Source organism: Silurus meridionalis, chromosome 6, assembly GCF_014805685.1.
Source record: "Silurus meridionalis isolate SWU-2019-XX chromosome 6, ASM1480568v1, whole genome shotgun sequence".
NCBI classification, from domain to species: Eukaryota; Metazoa; Chordata; class Actinopteri; order Siluriformes; family Siluridae; genus Silurus; species Silurus meridionalis.
The window spans coordinates 8,901,372-8,923,809 of record NC_060889.1 but is presented as its reverse complement, the minus strand read 5'-3'; the positions used below and the strand labels follow the sequence as shown (position 1 = coordinate 8,923,809).

General features: G+C 40.7%; 1 long non-coding RNA gene across 2 annotated transcripts in view; it reads left to right on the top strand.

Moving 5' to 3' along the window:
• Nucleotides 1-18,371: 18,371 nt before the first annotated feature.
• LOC124387623 overlaps nucleotides 18,372-22,438 on the top strand; it is a 40,700-nt gene continuing 36,633 nt past the window's right edge. Inside the window, exon 1 of one of the 2 annotated variants that reach the window (XR_006926195.1) lies at nucleotides 18,372-18,606. This is a non-coding gene — a long non-coding RNA (uncharacterized LOC124387623). Of the gene's footprint in view, nucleotides 18,607-21,552; nucleotides 21,801-22,438 lie in introns of those variants that run through there. The other variant, XR_006926193.1, reaches the window with a different exon arrangement.

Below are 22,438 nucleotides of genomic sequence, written 5' to 3'. Positions count from 1 at the left end.
TCACCACATCCATAAACCTCCTCCTTGGTCTTCCTCTTTTCCTCCTTCCTGGTGGCTCCATCCTCAGCATTCTTCTACCGATATACCCTATGTCCTTCCTCTGAACATGTCCAAACATCTCAATCTCCACTCCCTCACCTTGTCTCCAAAACGTCCTACATGCGCTCTCCCTCTAATAAACTCATTTCTAATCCTGTCCATCGTCGTCACTCCCAACGAAAACCTCAACATCTTCAGCTCTGCTACCTCCAGCTCCACCTCCTGTCTTTTACTCATTGTCACTGTCTCTAATCCATACATCATCTCAGGTCTCACCACCGTCCTACAAACTTTCCCTTTTACTCTTACAGATGTCCTTCTATCACAAATCACTCCTGCTATCACTCTTCTCTACCCACACCACCCTGCCTGCACTCTTTTATTCACTCTCCATTACTTTGCATTGTTGACCCCAGGTACCTGAACTTCTCCACTTTCTCCACCTCTTCTCCCTGCAACAGCACCACTCCATTGCCCTCCCTCTCATTCACACACACGTACTCTGTCTTTCTTCTACTGACTTTCATTTCTCTTCTCCCCAGTGCGTACCACAGGTCTGTCATCTGGTCCAACCGACTTTCCACTCTTCATCCTTTTAATCGCTGCTCTCACTTCTTACTTACTAATCCTATCTACTTCCTGCTTCACCATCTCCACACCATCCAACCTTCTCTCTCTCATTTTCCTTGTTCATCAGCTGCTCAAAATACTACCATTCTCTTAACACACTCTCCTCACTAGTCAACATATTTCCATCTCCATCCTTTATTGCTCTAACTTGTGGCACATCCTTCCCGGCTCGGTCCCTCTGCCTGGCCAATCGGTACGAATCCTTTTCTCTGTTTTATGTTTAAAAATACGTATTTGAAATACAATAGTATCTTAAATACTGCCCATCTCTGACCGCACCCCAGGCCACCTCACTCCACCTACATCAGTAGCTGACTATACAAACGTCCTAATCAGCACAAATCTCCACAACCACACTCCAAAATCCGGTGGAACATCTTCCCAGAAAAGTTATTACAACAGCAAATGTGTTTTAAATATGGAATGGGATTTTCAGAAAGCACATTCAAATCTTGTGGTCAGGTGTCCACAAATTTATCAATATTGTATATGATTGATGTAATTGAGGTTGAGGAACTGTCAGAAGCTCAAATCACAGGCCATGCTGACAGCGCTGTTATTTCTACACGGGGATTTGTTTAGCAGGATTTCAAATAAATAAATAACAAATAAAACAGAACCCTTCTTATTGAGACCACACCCATGCCAAGGTTTGTATCTGAATACTGATAGAGAGATAGACTGCATATTTAAAATACAGCTGAATCAGTCGTGTCTAGATGTTTGGCAAAGGCAGCAATGGAAATGTGCATTAAAGGAGAAGGAAAGTGCTGAGACTAAGCATTACATAGAAGAGCTGTAAGTCGGTTCTGGCACTGAGCCCCTCAAACTGTGGAATCCAAACTCTCCAAGTGATTTGAACCCCTTTTCTTTATTATTTGCATTCATATTCATTTTGGTATCGTTGGTATTATTTTACGAAATTCCGCATTTTTTCCTCCTGGTATTGTTCATATGGTACTGTAAGTAATCGTAAAATAAATCAATCAATCAATGATACTGCTTGAATATTATTGCTGATTGATCTGATAGTGTTCGGTTGTTGCTCAGTAATGTTCCAGGTTTATTGGTCACATTGTACTTTATTACTAGAACAGTCAAAGAAGCACAAGCCAAAAGACTGAACAGGAGTCCATGACCTGAAATCGGTTTCAGTGTAGCGGTGGGTATGACGTAAACTGAGCTAACTACAGGAACCAGAGTACAAAAGGGCTTGGAGAAAACTCGAAATACTTATTTACTCAGGGGGTCATTGTTTAAGTGATTGGTGCAGACTTGGATATGCCTGACAGCCTGGGAAGACCACTTCAGGTTTGGACGTTTTGTACTGTATAAAGACATGCTGCAGCTTTAGCTAAGCCTGAATAAGCTGAAATGAGTAATGGGGAGATCATGTATAAAAACGCTGATTCGTCATTACCTACGTCAGTTTGTCAAGTCACTTGTGGCCAGTGAACAGTAGCGAAGTAAATGTAATTCACATATCTGTACTTTACCGAAGTGTTTCCATTTGGGGAGACTTTAAGTTCACTACATTTCCAAGTCAAATTTCATACTTTTTACTCAACACGCAGCAATCCACCAATCAGGGTCGAGCACGCCGCTCCGTTTAGAATTAGCATACAGTTCAGCATCAGTTCAACAGCAAGCAGAACATTTTGAGAGGAATAAATGCTGGAAGAAACTTCTGACTTGAACTCGCCACAACACCCGTGGCCTTATTATTATTATTATTATTATTATTATTATAATTTTTTTTTTTTCAAGTAGTCGAACAGAAGGTTTTGTGCTCATGATCATTGATTAGATATTAATCAGTGTTTGACTCATTCATATCATCCTATTAATAGATCTCTGTGCTGAGAGTCACATTAGAGTCTTTTCACTTCAACTGAGTTGATTACCAAAAATGGTAATGGGAACATTACAGCTATTATAAATCACAGTACTTTAGATGCTTAAGTACATTTCAAGGCTACTTTCACTGGAGTCATATTTTACCTTGCGTATCTCTACTTTTACTTTTGCTTTGTGCTACTGAGCTCACAAATGTTGAGCTCAGTAGCTTCTACTTTTATACCAAAGACTGTAGAAAGAACATTACTTATAATCTTATACTCCAGTGCTCATGTTAGTTCTCACTCTCCAGTGTTCTGTATTGTTGAAAGATTTATGATCAAACTCTTGATGTCACCCAAATGAGGATGGGTTCCCCTTTTGAGTCTGGTTCCTCTCAAGGTTTCTTCCTCATAACATCTAAGGGAGTTTTTCCTTGCCATAGTCGCCACGGCTGCTCATCAGGGATAAATACACACCATTCACCTTAACTGTTGATTTCTGTAAAGCTGCTTTGAGACAATGTCTGTTGTGAAAAGCGCTATACAAATAAACTTGACTTGACTTGTGTATTTCGTCCACCGCTGCTTGTACCATTTAAACGTGAGCCTCGATATCATCGTTTCTCAGACTTGCTTTTCCGTCAGCGCTTAAATAATTGCTGGTTAATTTTGCTGACCAGATTTATTCGGATGAATTAATAAGGTCATTGAAATCAGTTTCACCGCAGCTCATAATTCCAGTTCTAAAATTAGACGATTTGATTTGGGTGACTAAAACTGTATTCGTGAGAGTGTTTCTGAGTGATGTTGGGGATTAGGGCTTTTGGAAGGGTAGCGAAGGGAAAGGCGCAGGTTAATTGAATTGCAGTGGAACAGACGCCTGGGATCGCAGAGATGAAGCTGAGATTAATGTGAGGCCTACAGGATATTAGATGGTGGGATATTCGAACTGTTCCTGCTTTTCCACTAATAGGAATGTGGTTCGTCTGAGGTCATGGTCATGGCTGCACGATGTGTGTATGAATCCTGGTTGCTCCTGTGTCAGGAATTACGGCACCTTTTTGGATTCGTCAAGGTTTCGGTATCGCTCAGCGCATAGAGAATGAACTGATAATTGTGCTTTAAACTCATAAATGCAGGATGTCATTGTGTTTCATGTTTATCATCAGTAATGCTTTTGTGCATTATTACATTATTTTTTTTTTCATATTTGTGCCACTGTTGTTTCGAAATGCTCTTTTTGAGCCCTTTTCAAGAGCACATACAGGGGGTCAAGGTCAGTGTAACGGGGTGAATGGTCATCTAACAAAACACTCTCTTTCTTTTTCTCTTTCTCCTATTGTGTCTTCGTCCTGTTGAGTGCTACTTGCACTAATACTCTTTAGAGCAAGAGCAACTACTCTCGATGCCACAGCATGCATTTTGCAAATCAATATCAGGAAGAATATCATAGGCCACGCGTTATCCCTGGGGGCCGCTGTCGAGAGATGCGCTTCTCCTTGATAAATGGCTACACACACACACACACACACACACACACACATTGAAGTTTACATATGGGTTTGCACTCAAGCATGTCCATGTGTGTGTTTGCTGTGGGTCATGTTGTGTATGTTGACATGTGCAGGCAGTATTCAGTACAGAGTGTGTTTATAGTGCGTGGAAATTTGCCATACCCACAGGGCCAGTGTAGATTTTAAGCATGGCCTTTGCACTCATTTTCCATCTCTCTCTTTCTCCCCCTCTCTCTGTTTCTCTCACACTCTCGCTCTCTCTCTGTGTCATTTTCTGGTCGTTATCTAAAATCCCCAGGCCAAGTGCACATGTCCCAGGCCTCTGAGAAAAGCAGTTCTGGAAAACCGGCAAGCAAACACTCGACAAAGGACACAGGCACCTCAATGTCGGCAAATATTTGGCGGCGAGTTCAAAAAGTATTCGGGCGTTTGAAGTCGACGGGACTGTCAAAATTTGGAATGCGTTACATTTTGCAAGTGTAGTGACCGCGCGATAGCGGGGGAGATAAGGCTGGACGTCAGAGTATTCCACAAATGGTCACCAAGGCTAACCACAACGCAGATGTTCAATAGAGCAGCTGTCTAGGGCTGGTTGTTTTTCATAGAATTGAATTTGTTTGTTTTTTTTCTTCAATGTAATTGAGGAACTGCTGTCATTTGTAGCGATTATTATTAATAATAAGCCTTATGGAAATAAATAATAATAAAAAAAAAAAAAAACCATAACAGATTGTATTTCAGTAATTGGTTTCTCGGTTAAATCAGCCAGCCTCTGAACTGTCCCGTCCCATCTGCTCCACTTGAAGGGTTCAGATAAGCTCTTGATTTATTAGCATATGAAATGGAAATTCAGTTCCTAGAGAGCGCCACGTGTTTAGAAAATACAGCAGTTTATATCGAAACAAACTTTTGGTAATGAACTGTTGAAGTTTGTGGCAGTATGTGCCTGATGGTTTCCTATGGGAAAAGTACTATTGTGTTGCATCACATCGATGTAATATTGCACTGTAAATGATGGCTGTGTCGCGAACAGCATAGAACGAAGACTGAAGAATGGGATTTGCCTGGATTAGGGTGTCACAGAGTTCAGCTTGTTGACAGAGCCAGGACTTTGTCCTTTTTCCTCCATATGCGACGACCTGAGCAGCCTTGATCCCTGGATTGCTCGCAGTTGCATCACTTACCTCATACGCGTGTGCGGAAACTAGGAAATCCCCCTCTTGCCACGTGGGAGCTGAGCGCCTGCTTCGGCTCATGAATAAACTTCTGAGTTCGCTCTGTCTCGTACACTCACTCTGCGCTGGATTGCTGGCACTCATCCTCGGCATTCTACTGTCCTTATGTAACTGTTCTCTGTAATCAGTGCTGGAGGACTACATGATGATTCAACCCTTTATTTACCATTGCTCTTTAATACGTTTGACAGAATCGTAACCAGTGTGTTTGAAATAGTGCAGACAGGAGGTAGTTTGATCTCATCTCTGGTTCTCCCATCATGTGTTCATCATCCTAAACTCTCTCTCTCAGTCTCCACCCGAAAACCTGATAATAGATGCACCATGTATGAATAATATATGCCACATTGCCATTAAAGGTGACCTTGGTTAATTATTGATCGGATCACATGATTACACCTCTGACCTCTGTATTAAAGCATATTCTTCTCTTCCGTTTAGCTTGGCTTTCATGCCCAAACTCCTTACTGTGAATTCTCCAGATGCAGTGATGTCACCGATGAATCTTTAATGCCGTTTTTCTAGGCCGACGACTTGCACACTAATGGCTGTCAAACAGTGGGCATCTAATAGCACAGAGAGCCCTAGTTCCTAAAGTGATGAATAGAGAGATTGAATGTGATTGATTAAGACTTCATTCCAGGAACCGAGACATTATGGAGGCAAAAGGTTCCTGCTTTGATTGGCAAGCGGGTGCAAGGCATCTTGGCCTGGAGCTGGAGTTCCTGAGGTTCCAGTAGCCTTTATGCATTTAAACAGAACAGTTTAACCCAGGGTTTCCCCCTTCCCCCTTGTAAAAGACTTGGTGTGTAGAAAAGGGATACAAAAACAAAAGCCAATATATCCCAGATGGTAAAATTAAACCGTCTGTTTTCCTTTCATTTTTTTCTCAAGTCAGGAAATGATTTTCAGATTTGAGCTGTAGATGGGTTGAACGTAGAAGGAAAAAGAAAAGCCCACACAAATGTCTTGCATGGGCAGATCCAGACTGTGATATTGATCAGGAGTGATTGGTGACAGCAGAGGTTACAGAAGGATGACAGTGAAGAGCCACTCCATCATTCGTCCATTACCTTCTGCCATTTCCTGCTTGTCTTGTTGGGGTTTTTTTTTCTCTCTTTCTCTTCTCCAGGGGTTTTCCCACTGGATCAGTACATCATTCTTTACAGGCGTTGCAGTTGCCCCAGAAGGAGCCGATCCTCCTGGGAGTCCTCTGAGGACTCCTTCACATTGATCATGTGTTGAGGTGCAGTTAGCTGACTCAGCTGATACAGCGGCGTGCTAATTTCATTTTCATTATTCCGGTCCTGGCTGCACACAGCTGTCACCGGCTGAACATTGTGCATCAGTGGGTGATGGATGTCTCGATATTGGGTCAAGCTCTGTTTTGCATTGCATGTCGAGCTCCAGCACGAAACCTCATTCCCACTTTGCGTATACCATTTGCCTTTTATTACCTCTTATTAGGTTACTGGAGGACGATTTGCTGACGTTTTAAACATTTCACATAGCGCAAGGTCAACTTAGCGCGCCACCGAATGCTATTCATGTTCTTGTGTCTTGAACGCTCGGAACTGAGGGATATGAAAAGCCAACGGGTGTCCTGTCCCCAGTCCCCACGCAACCCCTTTCTACAGCAGAATGTGCTGATGTGCTGACGCTCAGCTCCGCTCAGGCTCTTTCGGTTGGCTAGACGGCTCCTGCTGAATCAGCATGGAACACATCCCCCGCCAGCAGAATGCTTACCGACTACCTGATGCATTTAACAAAACGATTTCCTAGAAACTCAGGGAGAGCTTTTTTAGCTCAATTGTGTTGCTTCAGAGGCTGTTTTTCCCCAGAATAGTCTAAAGCATGCCAATATAATCTTTTTTTTTTTCCTCAACATATTAATACTTGTTCATACTAAATTCATAAATAGCTGCAGTGGAATCCATCCTTTTGGAGGAAAAATGTTTTTTTTCCCCCTCCGGGGACAGTCTGGATACGATACGTTTGAACTGTTGATATTATTCCCAGAGGGTTTCGATCACTCGTTGGTGGCTGGGAGAGATTTTTAGGGGTACGCCCATTCTTGATTTCTTTGTACTCATGGTTCTGAAGGTACTAAAGCTTTCTCTCAACTTGAAGTGTTAATGCAACGTCTCTCATAATGTGTGAAGAACAATTTTATCTCTCTCGGTGGTGCAAACATTAGGCCAGCAGTCGCTCCGTTTCCGGTTGTTGTGCCTTCAAACTCAAATATATTGCGTGTGGACTCCATAAAGAAACTTTTGAGGGCATGGTAGCGCATCATGCTTTTTGCGAGAGTGTGAACTCCAGGAGGAACTCCAGGAAGAACTGGTGTGACCAATTACATTTTGCACAGAAGCTTTATTTACCGTGGCTCATTTATTCCCGCAGAAGAGGCTTAAATTGCTTTAATCGTATTTGTCCGGTTCTTCTACTTTGTAACATGATTCTGTGATAGTATTTGTTAATGGAAGATCCCTTTTTTGAAAGATTGCTTTGCTACTTTGTCTTTTTTTTTTGGTTTCTTTGTTTCTTTCTCTTGATCTTTGTTTCATTCTGGTTGGGTAATGCAGTGTTGATGTGTACAATTTCGATTGTATTTTAGGAAATAAAACCTCACACTTATGGAGTCAATTGTTGACTTATACTTTAATGGAGTAAGATTTGAGTAAGATCTATAGTCTGATTTTCAGGTACACCTCTACTGCTTGACCTCACTAATGCTTTTGTCGCTGAACAAACACATTACTGAAATCTAGTATAAAACCTTCTCAGAAGAACGGAGCATATTAGAACAGCAAATGAGGACAAAATCAGAACTGGGACGCTCAAAACACACATATGGGTTTGATGGACACTTAATGTTAACTAAAAGCAATATATGGAACACACATAATCCACCACTGTACAAATGTCGAGGGAAAGAAAATGCTTGCGCTTCAATAACAGTATTGGCTAAACAAAGTGCTATATATACAGCATGTGTGTGTATATATTTGGTGCTCTTTCTTTATTAATGACTCGGAGCCAAAACTTGCAGCTGCTTCCTTGTTTGGTGGTACATTTATCAACATTTGTACTTTTTTTCTTTTTCTTTTGAAATGAGCTAACCACATATCAACAGAGTACATCAAAGATATTTTGTAGAATGGTGTTTACAGTTGAACCAGACTTTTTGTATGGCAGCGCTCTTGCATGTCTTCACCGTTGGAGTTCATTTACATAATCTTTTGTGGATCCCAGGAAACACTTGGTGTGGGACTGAAGTAAAGCCTGGACACTATGTTAAGTAAAGCTGCGTGTCAACTTCTGATAGTGACATGATGAGAAAAGGCATAATCAATAGTTTTGTCTAGACTGTATGTGTCTGTGTGTGTTTTGTTTGTGCATGTGAGCATGAGCAACCGTTCTTTCATTTTTTACGCACAGGGTTGTGGGGAACCCAGAATAACTGGTAATAAGAAGGAATCTAACATCCCAGTGGGAGAAATAATGAAGATTTATTAGCCCGAGTGTTTAGGACTGCATGTGTTTTGAAAGGTTGTCTGCTCTGGTGTCCTCATTCGTGTACCTGCGGGATAAAGCAATCACTAGTGGACATGAGAGGTCAGCATTGTCCTCGCTGTCATCACCGATTTGTTAATCGTCGAGTGGGTTTGAAGAGACAGCAAGGGGCGAGAACTGAAAGTCAACAGTGCCCAAGGGTTCACCCTCCCACCCCCCCCCCGGCTTTTTTTTTTTTTTTCCCCCCCAGTGCAGGAGGCCATCCTTAATCCTAGATCTCTGCCAGGATGTAGAGCACCTGGGCCAGTTAGTCAATGTGATGGATCACCCTGCCTTCAGCTTCAGCTGTTTCCTGCTGAATCTCTCAATTCTCTCTCTTCTGCTTCACTTTTTGCCTCTTCTGCATACCCAGCTGGGGCCATCTCTTCCATCAAATCCTGCTGTCTTTCAGAGTTGACGGGTCGCTCTGCACCAGCGGTTGTCCTGCTCTTCATTTGGATTTAGACTGCCTAAAATAGCATATATATATATATATAGGTGCATATCAATTAGAAAATTATTAAAAAGTTGATTTATTTTAATAATTCAAGACAAAAAGTAAATCTCATATACATTCATCACACACAGACTATGATATTGAATGAAAACCCAAAATTCTGTAACCTTGCTCAAAAATGGTTGGTGCTGTCGTTGCATGTTTAAATCAGATAAATGTGTCATAACTGAATTTCAATTGCGTAAGTCGACCCAGATGTGTCATCCACGATCTGAATCTTATTGGATTGTAAAATGTGAAATTTGGTTCCCTGGTGCGCTCATGTTGTAGCTTGTGCACCTATCTTTTCATTTAGGAACCGGATTTATGAGGGTTGGATAAATAGTGTCTGTTGCTGTGTGGGGAGTTTTTATAAGGGGGATTTTACAGAGGCATTGTTAACGTTATTGGTGGGTAATGTCCTGTAGAGGGGAGAGGGTGAATTGGTCCCATGTGATGGACTCGGGTCACTCAGGTTTTTTTTTTCTAACCCACGTTGGCTGTGTTCAGGCTCCTTAGTTACATTAAAGTGATTTTCTAATGCAACATCATAGGGAAGAACTACAGATGGGTGTGATGGTCAGATGTTTTAAAAAAAAAAAACCTTTAAGTAAAAAAAAATAAAGCAAAAATATCAAATAATAAATCTAGTACATTTTTTTTTTTTTACAATTTACGGTGGTGGTAAGTAACAAAGTAAATGTAATACTTACTGTACTTAAGCAGCTTTTTCACACTTTTACTTTTACTGAAGGCTTTCCATTTGTGGAAATTTCACTTTTCAAAGTCCGATAAATTACTTTTTACTGCATTTTTGCTCAATCAGTCGTTCCTTTTTATTTATGAGCCACCAATCAGGGTAGAGCACGCCCTGTTTTGATTGACACTTAGTGGTATCTACTTAGCACAAACATACAGTTCAGCATCAGTTCAACCCTGGCCTTATTTGCATGGGTTTTTTTTGTTTGTTTGAAGTAGTTAAAAAGAAGGTATTGGGCTCATGATAAAGTCGGTGTTTGACAGATTAATATAAATTTATTAATAGATCAGTGTGCTGAGAGTAACAGAGTCTTTTTAAATAAACTGAGTTGACTGAGTAGTACTTTTAGTGCATGAAGTCAAACACATTTGTACTTTTACTCACAAGAAGCACATTTACTGGAGTAATATTTTGACTAGTGTATCTTTATTGTACATGTACGTGGTTTATGTACTTTGTCCAACCTTGACAATTTGTCTTGACTTTGTTTTTTTTTTTTTTTGTTTTTTTTACTTTATTTCTTGCATTGGCATTCAACAATTTTATCATTTTAAGGTGAACCTGACCATATCGTTTTTAATACATCCAAAATGGTTTGGGGGCAAATAAATACCCAGTGATGATCTGATTAATACCTACTAAAACTGTGTTACAGGGTTAGTATAAATGTGTAATTTTTTATTCAGTTAAACAAAAAACAAACAAACTATTTCTTATGGCATGGACTGAGAGGATTGGGGGTAGGGGTCCTGTTTCTGATTCTAAAGCTGTCCTGTTCACGGGCCACCAAGCAGGTGTGCGTCAGCTGGACTTGCACTTTCCTGCCGCCAAGAAAACAGAAACAAATGGCTTGTGAGGAAAGCCACCGAAAGCAAGGGAGAGCAGGAGAGTGAAAGCCGCAAATCTTGCCCGAAAGCCGCTCATTAGGAACGCTGAGGGGGCATGCGGAGAGTCAGCTGCTGTTTCGGGGGTAGGGGGGTGGGGGCAAATGAGAGAGGCAGCTGTGGAGAGAGAGCAGAACAAGAAAGGCGGTATATAGAGAGGCCTGTGTTGCACTGGAGCTCGGCCAGATGCCGGACCCTCGCATGCGTTATATAACCCTGCAGTGGAAAGCAAACATCGGTGGTATACGAGCAGGAGCGAGTTTGCTATGAATTATGAACAGCCAATGTATGTTTGTTTAAAAATCATGGACAATGACTTTGTTTCAGGGTATTACAATAAATATTTCACACCTTCACAATAATGAGTGTAGCATTCTGATGTAAGGGTGAGAATGAAAGCAAATCTTGGCTGGCAAACTGTGCCACTTTGGATCCTTGTGGCCGTTTTTCCATAATTTAGGTCCAATGTAAAGACCATGTGCAGTCCTAATTTCATGGTGGTATCCTTGAGGTGCCTTGTATTTGACATTCAGAAATGGCCTTGACTGGCCTTGAGGCAGAACTTGGAAACATGGAAGTTGCAACCAAGGTTGAACTCTTGCATCCTTGATAGACCAACCGGATTGGTACACCGTGTCCTTAAGAGTTATTTCATGCAGATGTAAATGTTTATTGTGACTTTGAAGTGAAGCGAGCATCATTCACCTGTTTTACTACCTTTCAAGAGACTTTGTAGATATCCATAGGATGGTCCTAAACTTACTTTAAGACCAGAAAACGCATGGAACAACGAAGTGTTCTGACTCCTTTATAGCGTGCTTCAGATGTGAAGTGTAAACAAACAGATCTGCATTATTTGTTCCTATCAATATTTCTGCCAACCGTAAAATGATAATTGGAGGATTTGCATTTTCTCTTACCTTTTGCATTTCTCTGTTAGAATTCGACTTTAATCATTTACACAAGGAAGGGCAAGCCCAGGCCTGTCCTACCCCCCAGTTTCTCTCGTATGGAAAAATCTCCCAAGGTTGGCTCGAAAAGGAATCAGGCTCCATCGAAGACACTACTCAGTAACATGAATAGCATTGGTTTGATGATGCTTCATCTTTAAAAATGTACAAAATTCTGCCTTCTCAATAGTTGCTTATTTAATAATTCACAGATAAATACTGGTCGATGCAATATTTTGTTTGTTTGTTTGTTTTGTTTATTGCCTGTCTGTTATCATTTCATCACTTTCCTTCCTATTTGTCCTTTTTTGGGACGTTCCCAAGCCAACTGGTGGGATGCATTGTTTCCAGCAGATCCTGGAAAGAAGGTGCTTATTTTCATCGTAGCCAACTCGCAGCCAAAAGAGCATCATCATGTGCAAATACAACACCAGTTCCAAAAAAGTGTCAAATGTAAAAGAAAACAGAGTGCAATGATTCGCAAATAATAACCCATAATTTATTCACAACAGAACATAGAAAACATATCAAAAGGTAAAAACGAGCAAATGTACCATTTGAATGGGGGGAAACAAATAGGGTCATTTTGAATCTGATGTTTACCACTGTGTAGCATCCTGCTTCTTTTAAAGAATGTACATATACATATACATTTACATATATACATACTTGGAACTTAGGAAGGGAATTTTTTTGGATTCATGTCTTTCATCAATAAAATCACATATTTCCTCAGGTAAGAATTTTCTGTAAATCTGTATGTATATTTTCATGTACATAAGCAAAGGTCCTGTAGTATCATAGTCTCAGCCCAGACACTAATGATTTAATCAGGACCTTTTTTTTTTTTTTTTTTTTTTACATAACACAAAAACCTCAATCTGTGGTTGGTTGTTGACTGTTTTTGTTCTGTTCTCTTGGTTTTATTTTCGTTTCAAAGTACACTGAGTTTTTCTTTCCACAGTGTGTCTTCCGACAACTCCTATGTCATGTCAATATGGACCTTTGACTATTATAACTATATGAACATCCCATTTCAGTTTTATTCCTGTTTTTTTTTTTTTTTTTTTTTTCATTTGCTGTTCTAAAAAACACAAATTTGGGTTTGGGAAGGCTTTCCTCGAGATTTTAGAGCATGGCTATGGGGATTTCATGGTTTTGCACATTCCGTTTGAGTTGTTCCACTCCAATATCGGCAAACAGTGTTTTCATGGACCTCGAATCGTCATTCTGGAACATGTTTGTTCCCCTTTAGTTCCAGTGAAGGAAAACCTTTAATGTTACAGTATACAAAGACATCCAATACAATTCTGTGTTTCCATCATTGCGGCCACAGTTTCAGGACGGCCCACATGCAGTACCAGTCATTGTTTTTTCTTGATTTTGATTATTTTCAACATTGTACGTTAAGAATTAAGGCATCCAAACAATGAAAGAACGAATATGGAATTATGTAGTAAATACAAAAATGTTAAACAACCCAGAAAATATTTATTTTATATTGTTCAAAGGGTCCACCTTTAACTTTGATGACTGCTTGGCACACTAATGGCATTCTCTCATCAGATTTATGGGGAAGACATCTGGAAGGGTTGTTAACCTCAAAGTTTACATTGTCAATAGTTCATTTGTGGCATTTTTTGCCTTCTTTTTGTGCTTATATGTTGTCTCGTGCAGAGAAGGGTGGGTGTAGTGCAACTACAACTACGGTACTGAATCCATATTATGGCAAGAAACTCAGTTAAGTAAATAGAAAAGACAGCCCATCATTACTTTAAGAAATGAAGGTCAATCAATCTGAACAATCTCAGGAACCTTGAATGTGTTTTAAAGCGCAATCGCAAAAAACCATCAAATTCTATGATGAGAAACATAGGAAAGGAATACCAAGAGCTACCTCTGCTGCAGAGGATAAATTTATTAGAATTACCAGGCTTAGGAACCACAGATTTACATAAATGCTTCTTGGAGTTCAAGTGGCAGACATATTTTAACGACCACTGTTTAGAACTGACTGCACTAGTGAGGTTTTCATGTCAAATTGCGTCAGACACCATTACTTCGGAAGAGTAACTAGCAAAAGATAATTGCCCAGTCCCTCAGTCTGAAGGTCGAATTTTGAGATTTCTGGTTGTATCTGCTATGTCTTTGTTAGATATATACCGAGGGGTAAATGGACCATTCCTGAAATTGTAGTTTCCAATGTGAAGCATTAAGGAGAAGGTGTGGGGGTGCTTTGCTTTGTTGTAGGGCACACTTAACTAGCATGGCTACCATAGCATTATGCAGTGATATGTTATCCTATCTGGTTTGTTGGACCAACAGGACAGTGACCCTAAGCACACTTTATTGCAAAACTATTGGGTAAGAACTTTTGACTTGTAGTGTTTGTGCGTAAGAGACGGTAAAGTGTCATTTGGCCGTATACTGTCTTTCGCTTAGTCACTTGGGTACAGTATGACTGCCTCCCAATCGCATATTATGTCGCATATCTGTCATCTGTCAGGCGCCCCACTAGCTGCCGCTTACATTTGCTGATAGCGTCTATCCTGCTGCTGTTGTGAGCCCCTTAACTGTGTCAAAGGGCAGACTCTTTCTGGAAGTGCTAACACGGTTCTCTTCTTTCTCGCGACTACTGAAGAAGATCAGGCATTCAATAAAAATGTCATCTCTGCATTCATCATCATAAGAGTGAGCCGTTATTCTGAGTGATGAATAGCTGCTGAGACGGGATTCAGCAATATATGCGTCGTCACACAGCGACTGTGGAAGACTAGGGTCCGGTATTGTAGAACCGCTTCAAGCATGCTGCTCACAGAAATGGTGAAAAAAACCATCTGGATATGTGCTGGGCCAGTTTTAATAATAATTGTAATTTATAGTGTCCTATTCAACGGCAGCAATGGCCGGATTTTGGGCTGCCGCGCCATCTGCAATCTTGGAGATTTATCGCTTAGTTGGCAGGCAATTCTCCATGCGTGTGCTGTCCAGTGATTGTTCTGTGACATAAATGCGGCAGACAATGTAAGAGTCACTGGGTTCATGCCTGCAGCTCATCACGTTATTTTATGAATTCGATCAAGGCGTCCAGACAGGCTTGGCCCACAACAGCCTCTTTAACGAAGCGTGCATCGAAAGGTCCATCCGGTCAACGCTATGAAACATGCTTAAACGTCAGCGTTCGAGCTTTAACGTTTTTACAAGGCTTGAAAATGCTCCTGCTGTCGTAGCACACTGGAAAGAGCACTCGGGATTAAAGGGCGCACTCATCAATTGCCTCCTTCTACGAGACAGCGCTTCGAGATGCCCTCAATCAGCTTGAATTTGTCACTTGCAGGCCTGTGGGTTAGAGGATTAAATTTTGTAATAAAAAAACACAAAAAAGCTTATTTGAAGGTGAACTTTAAAGCAGCTATTCCTGCTTCCACACCCATTTGCACACTATAAAGCAGATTTTAAACATTTTAGCATTTAGTGACTAATCTTTTGCATTTTAGCAAATTCAATTGTCGATAGTTGTTGCTATACAGAAAGGCCTAACTAAAATACTGGCAGGTATTGGAGCAAAATCACACATGTTGCCTTGTATTTGTTTTTGGTTCAGTTGCAAAATTCATTATTTTATATCAATAAATTGGAGCGTCAGGTAACATTTCCACCTTACGACTCCAGGGATCGGTCCTGAGCTCAAATGACTTTGTAGAATTTCATACGTTCTTCCTTTGTCTCTGTGGGTTTCCTTCTTGTTCTCTGGTTTCCTCCCATCATCTTTAATCTATACTAGTGGAAATTAGTGTATGGTGTTCTTTTATGGACTGGCATCCAAATAAAGGATTCCAGCCTCACTTCTGTTTCCTGGGATAGATTTTGGATGCACCACAGCTCTCACAGGGATAAAGTGATTGGCTAGAATGAATAGATGAAAATGAAGCTTAATTGTGGAAAAGGGTTTTGACATTGCATCTTTGCTAATCAAATCGCTGTGGATTACAGATTGTAATGTTAGATACTTTTTTTTTGTTGTTGTCAATTTTAGACAATTCCAGTCAAGGCCAAGATGCAAAATAAAATAAAATAAATAAATAAATTCTTGTCTCTATCTTTTTAATTTCTACATTACCGACTAAGGAAATGCAATTCCGAAACTTAAATCTTGCTGTTTTGGTAAAAAAAAAAAAATGCCGGATGCTTTTAGTACCTGGTAAACTGCATTCTCTAAAGATCTTAAGCGGGTTTTTCTAACACTAGGCCAAGTTGACCTGCTCGTTTATGAAAGCATAACAAACAGAGGAAAGAGACTAAACATCTGACAGCTGCATTGCCAACGCTGGAAAGTCGCAACAAAAGTTTGCCGCTGCAAGTCCTCTTACCCAGCGCCACGACACAAGGACTTTGTTGTGCGTGAATAAAAGTCGATTGATTCTGGATTCCCTGTGCCAACAAATTTCCTTCTATTCACTCGCTATGGCAGGCGTACGGCCCTTGACTCTAACAGAGTCCATTTCCCGTCCACCAGCTGCTCTGTGGATCGGCTTTGTGTGCGAATGTGTACGGGCGAGCGTGTGCGCACATGTGTGGTCACCATAACGATGTCCGACTGATGACTGAGGGTTTAGTGCAGCTTCTCAGTAACCGGCCTGTGATGTTTTGTTTCTTTTCTTTGCACCGTGTGTCTTTGTTAATTGAGAGTGAGAGGCTGGGAATCACTTACCCCAGGATCTGCCAACAGGAGCTTTAGGGGTGGACAAGCTCTTTGTGTGTGTGTGTGTGTGTGTGTGTGTGTGTGTGTGTGTGTGTGTGTGTGTGTTGCATGTGCCCACATGCATAAATATATTTACACAAGACTTCAACTGTGGGACTTTCCACCTCCCTAAAGCATGGACCTAAGTAAATTGGCCAGGTTAAATTGCCCCTAAGTGTAAATGTGTGTGCATGGCATGTGCCCTACCATGTTAGCTAAGGGTGTATTCCTGCTAATATTATATGACAAATTAAGTTTGAAGATAGGCCATGATGGGATAGTAAGCATATTTGTTGCACTTAAAGCTTCACTTCTTTTATAATCTCGACAAGAATTTTAAGTATTTTATGACATACGATTTTAGCAAATACAACTGTTGTTTCAATTGTTGCTATTCAGAAAGTCCTTACTAAAATAAATAAGGCAGGACCTAACAGGTATTAGAGCAAAATCACAATTGTAGACCTGTGTGTGTTTCTGGTTGAGTAGCACAATTTATTTTTGTATATAAATCCAAATCGGAGGATCAGCTAACACTGCCACCAGGGTTCGATCCTGAGCTCAAATTGTTTTTGTGGAATTTCGCATGTTCTTCCTATGTCTCTGTGGGTTTTCTTTTGCACGTAACGCTTAATTTTATTTTGTATATAATATCGACAAGGACATTGAGTGGTCAATGTTGGTAATGAATGGAATGGAGACTGTGGATGTCAAATCCTTAGCAGCGTGACAGGTTGCTGTGTGTTTTCTGTCTTGAAGCATTTGCAGCTTGACTTGTTTCTGTCATTTCTGCCTTGTATTGATTTCATTAATGGTCTCCAGCAATACAATTAAAGCACTCGGATTAAATTATAACAATTAAATAAATTATGATAAATTGTTATTGATTGTGTGATATAATTCGATCAAAGGCTAAAAGAAAGTATATTTAAACTGATTGGCAATTTGATTGTCAGGTTGTAAGCAATCATGCAAGTATCATACTGAACATTAGCGCGGTGGTGATTCATGGTGCAATTTGGAGTCTCTTTTTTATTTATTTATTTTTTTATTTTAAATCACCACCTGATGAGCTTTTTATATTTCAGCTCAAAAGTTTTCAGGTTCCCATGTTCACTGATGACGTCTCTTAGCCTTCTGTATTAAAGAACTAGGAAGTGGAAATTGGAAGTGTAGTGTAATGACCCAGTGCGGTCAAATATAAACACTCTTGGAAAACCATTTCAGCAATCAAATTAGTGGGCCGGAACTAACTGTTGTATAAAACGGTATATTGTATATTCATATGCAGATGCACCTGTCATTTCTCGAAAGCATACGAGTTCCTGCCAAGCACCCAAAAGATCCTTCTTGAAGGTTACTAAGGACACCATGTGGTAGATTGGGGTACGGTGTATCCATGTCACTCGAGCTCTGTGACACACTTCACAGTCACCAGCACGGCCATAAACGCGTAGCTTCGGGGCTGCATATGCAGGTGTGATTTAAATATAGGTGTAAATATGCCTAGAAAGTGGGTCGTATTGAAAGACTGAAAAGGAAACAGCGCTGGATCTTTGCGCTCTTTTCACTCGAGATGCGTTATCAGCAGGTGCGCCGCCGCTGGGACGAAGCTTCGGGTTCAATTCATTCATAGACATTTGCTGACTGTGCAATATAAATAACAATACCGTGTTTGAGGAAAAACCACGACACAGGCATGCGGTATGCCTGGTTAGCCTGAGTTTTTTTCTTTTCTTTTTTCAGAACACAGACTCGAATAAGATAAGCACGGCACAGTTGCCATGGGAGACTGGAGACTGAAAGTGTTTGCCGCGAGATAATAAAACTAAGCGGGCTCGAGTTTTCGGGCACTATTAATCTGAAGATCTCAACACCTGCGAAATTAAACAGTACACTTCGTACAAGAGAGTGCTGGGGGTTTCCTTTTATTTGCATCGCGGGTAATCTTCAATGGCCAACAGGTGAGGAATAAGCAGTCGCACCTGAAGGTTTGAGATTCCCCACTTCGCTCGTTCTCACCACCAAGCCTCACAATTATAATTCAAATTATATATTGTAAAAACATTGGTCTAGTTTCTTGATCTAGTCAGTGCTTTTTTACCTTTATGGATATTTACATAGCAGTTTGGTGGTTTAATTACAATGTTATAAGTTATCAGAAAAGTATTTTTTTATTTTTTTATTTTCCCCCCCTAATGGCAAACGAGTCAATAATCTAGAGCGATTTACACTTTTTTTGGTGCTTGCTCGATTTTCTTTTTGGACCCCTGAAACCCTTGTTTTTTGTTTTGTTTTTTTTCCACTAAGTTCAATAATGTAAAATAAAATCCACCAGGGTGTGTTTAGACTGATACATTATTAACAGCAGTAAATGATTTTTTCGGAACGGAAAAGGTTTGCATGTTGCACGTTCGTTGATCAATTTTAGTGTTAATCGATTGTAATATGTAAACTATTGTTGCTACAGTACACAGTAAAGTTTACATGTAAACTGCGCCAAGCACAAGTGTTTTGTTTGGATTACACATTATTTCTTTGAAGGGAAAAATAAATACAGCGAATGTAGGTAATGTGGCGAGTTCAACCTCCAATTATTGTTAAAATATCCCTGTGCCCTCCGGTAAATCAGCGGTTAATAGCAAGTGCGCATCAAACGGCATGACAAGTGGAAATGTTTAAATAGCCAGCCTCAGAAGCCGTATCTGTTTGCGTTAGATACTAGTGCTCAAACATGCTAGCGGCTTTCTTTCAGTGCTCATTAGCTGTCCTTTGAAATGCGCCTAGAGGGAGAGATTAATGGTTATTCAATATAGGTTGAAGGTCAACCTTCAAATTCAGGAAACACTTTTTTTCCCCCTTCTATTTGTGTTAAAGCTTCAGAACACAGAATGGCAGGAATTGTCACAAGTGCCCGCTTTTCGAATTTCGTGTTCCCAAGGAAGTGCGAAACATTCATTTTACTTGAGTAGTTCTATTGTTGTAGGCCGTCACTGCCGCTGGCAATTAGATACACGGCTACATCGACCTCTTCTGTTCTGAAAGAATAGCAACAGGAGCATAAAAGATAGAGTCCAGCACATGATCTTTGTGTTCGAGTCGGATTGTAGCGTTGCACCCAAAGCGATCACCCTTGTTATAGGGTTATTAGATAAAACCCCATCCATTATTGATCAAATTAATGTTTGGGAGCTGTCCCACCAGGCAACTAAAAGCCCCTTGTTCCAATGTTTGATCTTCGAGAAACCTAATAATCCAGGCTAAAAAGTAGCTAATGTAACATAATAATGTATGGTGAGCTAGCTAGCTAAGTGCATTAATACCGTCTGAGGAAAACTGTGAATATATAATTATCATACGTCACGTTTCCACCCTCGACAAAAAACTATTTTTAATCCAGTTACGAGCTTTGCGTAAGAACATTGAGGCTCTAGGATGCATGAGGCATTCAGTCCTCACATCTGACCAGCTGTTCTCCATATGTGTAACCACAGGAGAGTTATATAAGAACTTCCGTGTTTCCACATACCTGCATGTTTCTGATTGTAATGTCTCCATGCGCGTTAATGAATCTGCCTAGTACAGATCATTCTATCATCCAGATCATGCCTCAGCACGATGCGCTTGCTTTCTAGCTACAGTGCAGAGGTGTGTCGTGTTATCGTGAATGCTTCAAGCTCAGACAGCAAACGTAATAATAACGAATTTCAGGAGCAGGTTTTTATATTTTTTGTCTTTTTTTTTTGGATATTGAATGTGTAATGCCCACTGGACTGCCTTCTATAGTGAGCCTGGGGAGGCTACAGAGAGTTTGTCGATTGTCGACTCGAAAATGTCCTCAAAGTCAGGGTTTTTTTTGTCGATAAAGTAAAACAGTATGACAGTCTTTGTTCTTTTTTTTTTTTTTTCCTCCGCCTCACCAAGAGAACTTTCGTTCTCTCCTGTGTTGCAAAACTCGTGCTTGTCTCAGGTAATTTAAAGCCTTGTTGAAAGAATGCTCCCTTTCGGTATGTGTCTCCATGGCAGACACTTCAGCATTTCCACATTTTGTGCATGTATCAACATGACTCAGCATTTCAGAGCAAGACAAACTCTTTGTCCTAAAGCAAAAAAATGTTACTGTCACCTTGTTCACGTGGGAATGCGAATCGTTTATTTGGCAGGGTTTTTTCTTTCCCCCCACAATCCAACCAAAGGCGAGATTACTAAGGGCGTGCCTTTTTTTCGCCATTGTGTAATACCGCACACCGGAGCCTGAACGACTGACTGTTTGAGAGCTTGCGGGCTTTATCGTTGCTTCAGCAAGGGCAGTTTCTGCCTCTGCATAACGGCCGTCCTACGAGTGTACGGTGCTCCACCTCTTAGGTAATCCTCAAATCCACAGCCAAGGTTTTTTCATTTTTGCTGATTTTAACCGGAAGATCTAAGGCTGAGAAAAGGGAGTTGTGGCTGGAAAGCTCCCGGTACTTCCGTCTTTGCTTTCCTGCTACAGTAAGGTCACTGGCCCTCTCAGCAGGCCTCTTTCACTGCTGCTGTTGGAGTTCAGGGTTAGCCCCATGACAGACAGCCCCCTGGTCTTTTCCTGTCAGCTGGGAGGTCTGGGCATGGTTCCCAGAGCGCCCTGAGACTAGAGTCTGTAACGGGCTAGGCATCTGAAAGCACCTGGGGGAAGGATTATGGATGGATTATGATGGCCTTAATGATAAAAGTTTAACGGTGTGTACAGAGATTTCCCAGCGGTGACTCACTCAAGATGCCACTTACTGTCCCCACCCACAGATTTCTCATATAATTTTTTTTGGCCTTGACCAGATCAAATGGCTTTTTTTTTTTTTTTTTTTACCTTTTAATAACAGAGAGCTCAAACAGTTATACCCAGTTATAGCTTCCTCCATGGCATTCTGTTCAAGGGGTCAGGATTGCGCTTCTTGAGGTTCTACTACACGGTATCTTTGTAATGACTCGTGGCGAGGACAATGCCGAGCAGCCGGCGCTCTCTACCTTGGTGAGAAGGATGAGCTCTTCATGCTGCTCCATCTGGTCTGGACGAGCATGCTCGCCATCAGTGGTAGACTAAAGAGGTCACGGGGGCTATGCTAATCAGCCATATCTTTTGGCTGCTCTTCGAAAATACCTGTGGTGAAAGGACAAAACGAAGGTACCATATGCAGGGGTGGGTGGTGGGAAATGTATAACCATATAAACCTGTCTGCGACCCCCTATGGAATGGAGAGGTCATCTGTTTAGACACAATGCAGTTTTGTTGTTTTTTTTGGGGGGGGATATTTATGGTTTTTTTTAAAGGTGGAGAGCACTTAGCTTTGTGACTCAGTACTCGACTTCTTGCGTGTGACTCTTCGAATTCTTTTTGTATTAAGCCGATCATTTCAATCTCATTTCAAAGGCTATATTTGAGTTAAGTGCACTAGAGGTGGATTTAACACATTTGTATATTAACTTAAAAGCCTACAGAGATTGTTTAAAGTTTAATGACAGATTTGAAGTAAGCTATAAGAGTTGAAAATGTTATTTGGTTCTGGCAGTGTAACTCTGAGAGAATGATATATATAAAAGTCTATAAAATGCATGATAACCGGGGTTTTCCTGGATCACGGGCTGCTGAATCGTGCTGGTGAAAGTGTCATTCCTATAATAGGATAGTAATAATACACTAGACTCCTATTAGATAGTCATTTCAATGTATCGCTTCATTTCTTTCATGTTCTGTATCATGGTCACTTTTGCCTGCTTTTCCAATCCGTACTTCAACTGAAAATAAAATGTGGAAAAGCCTTT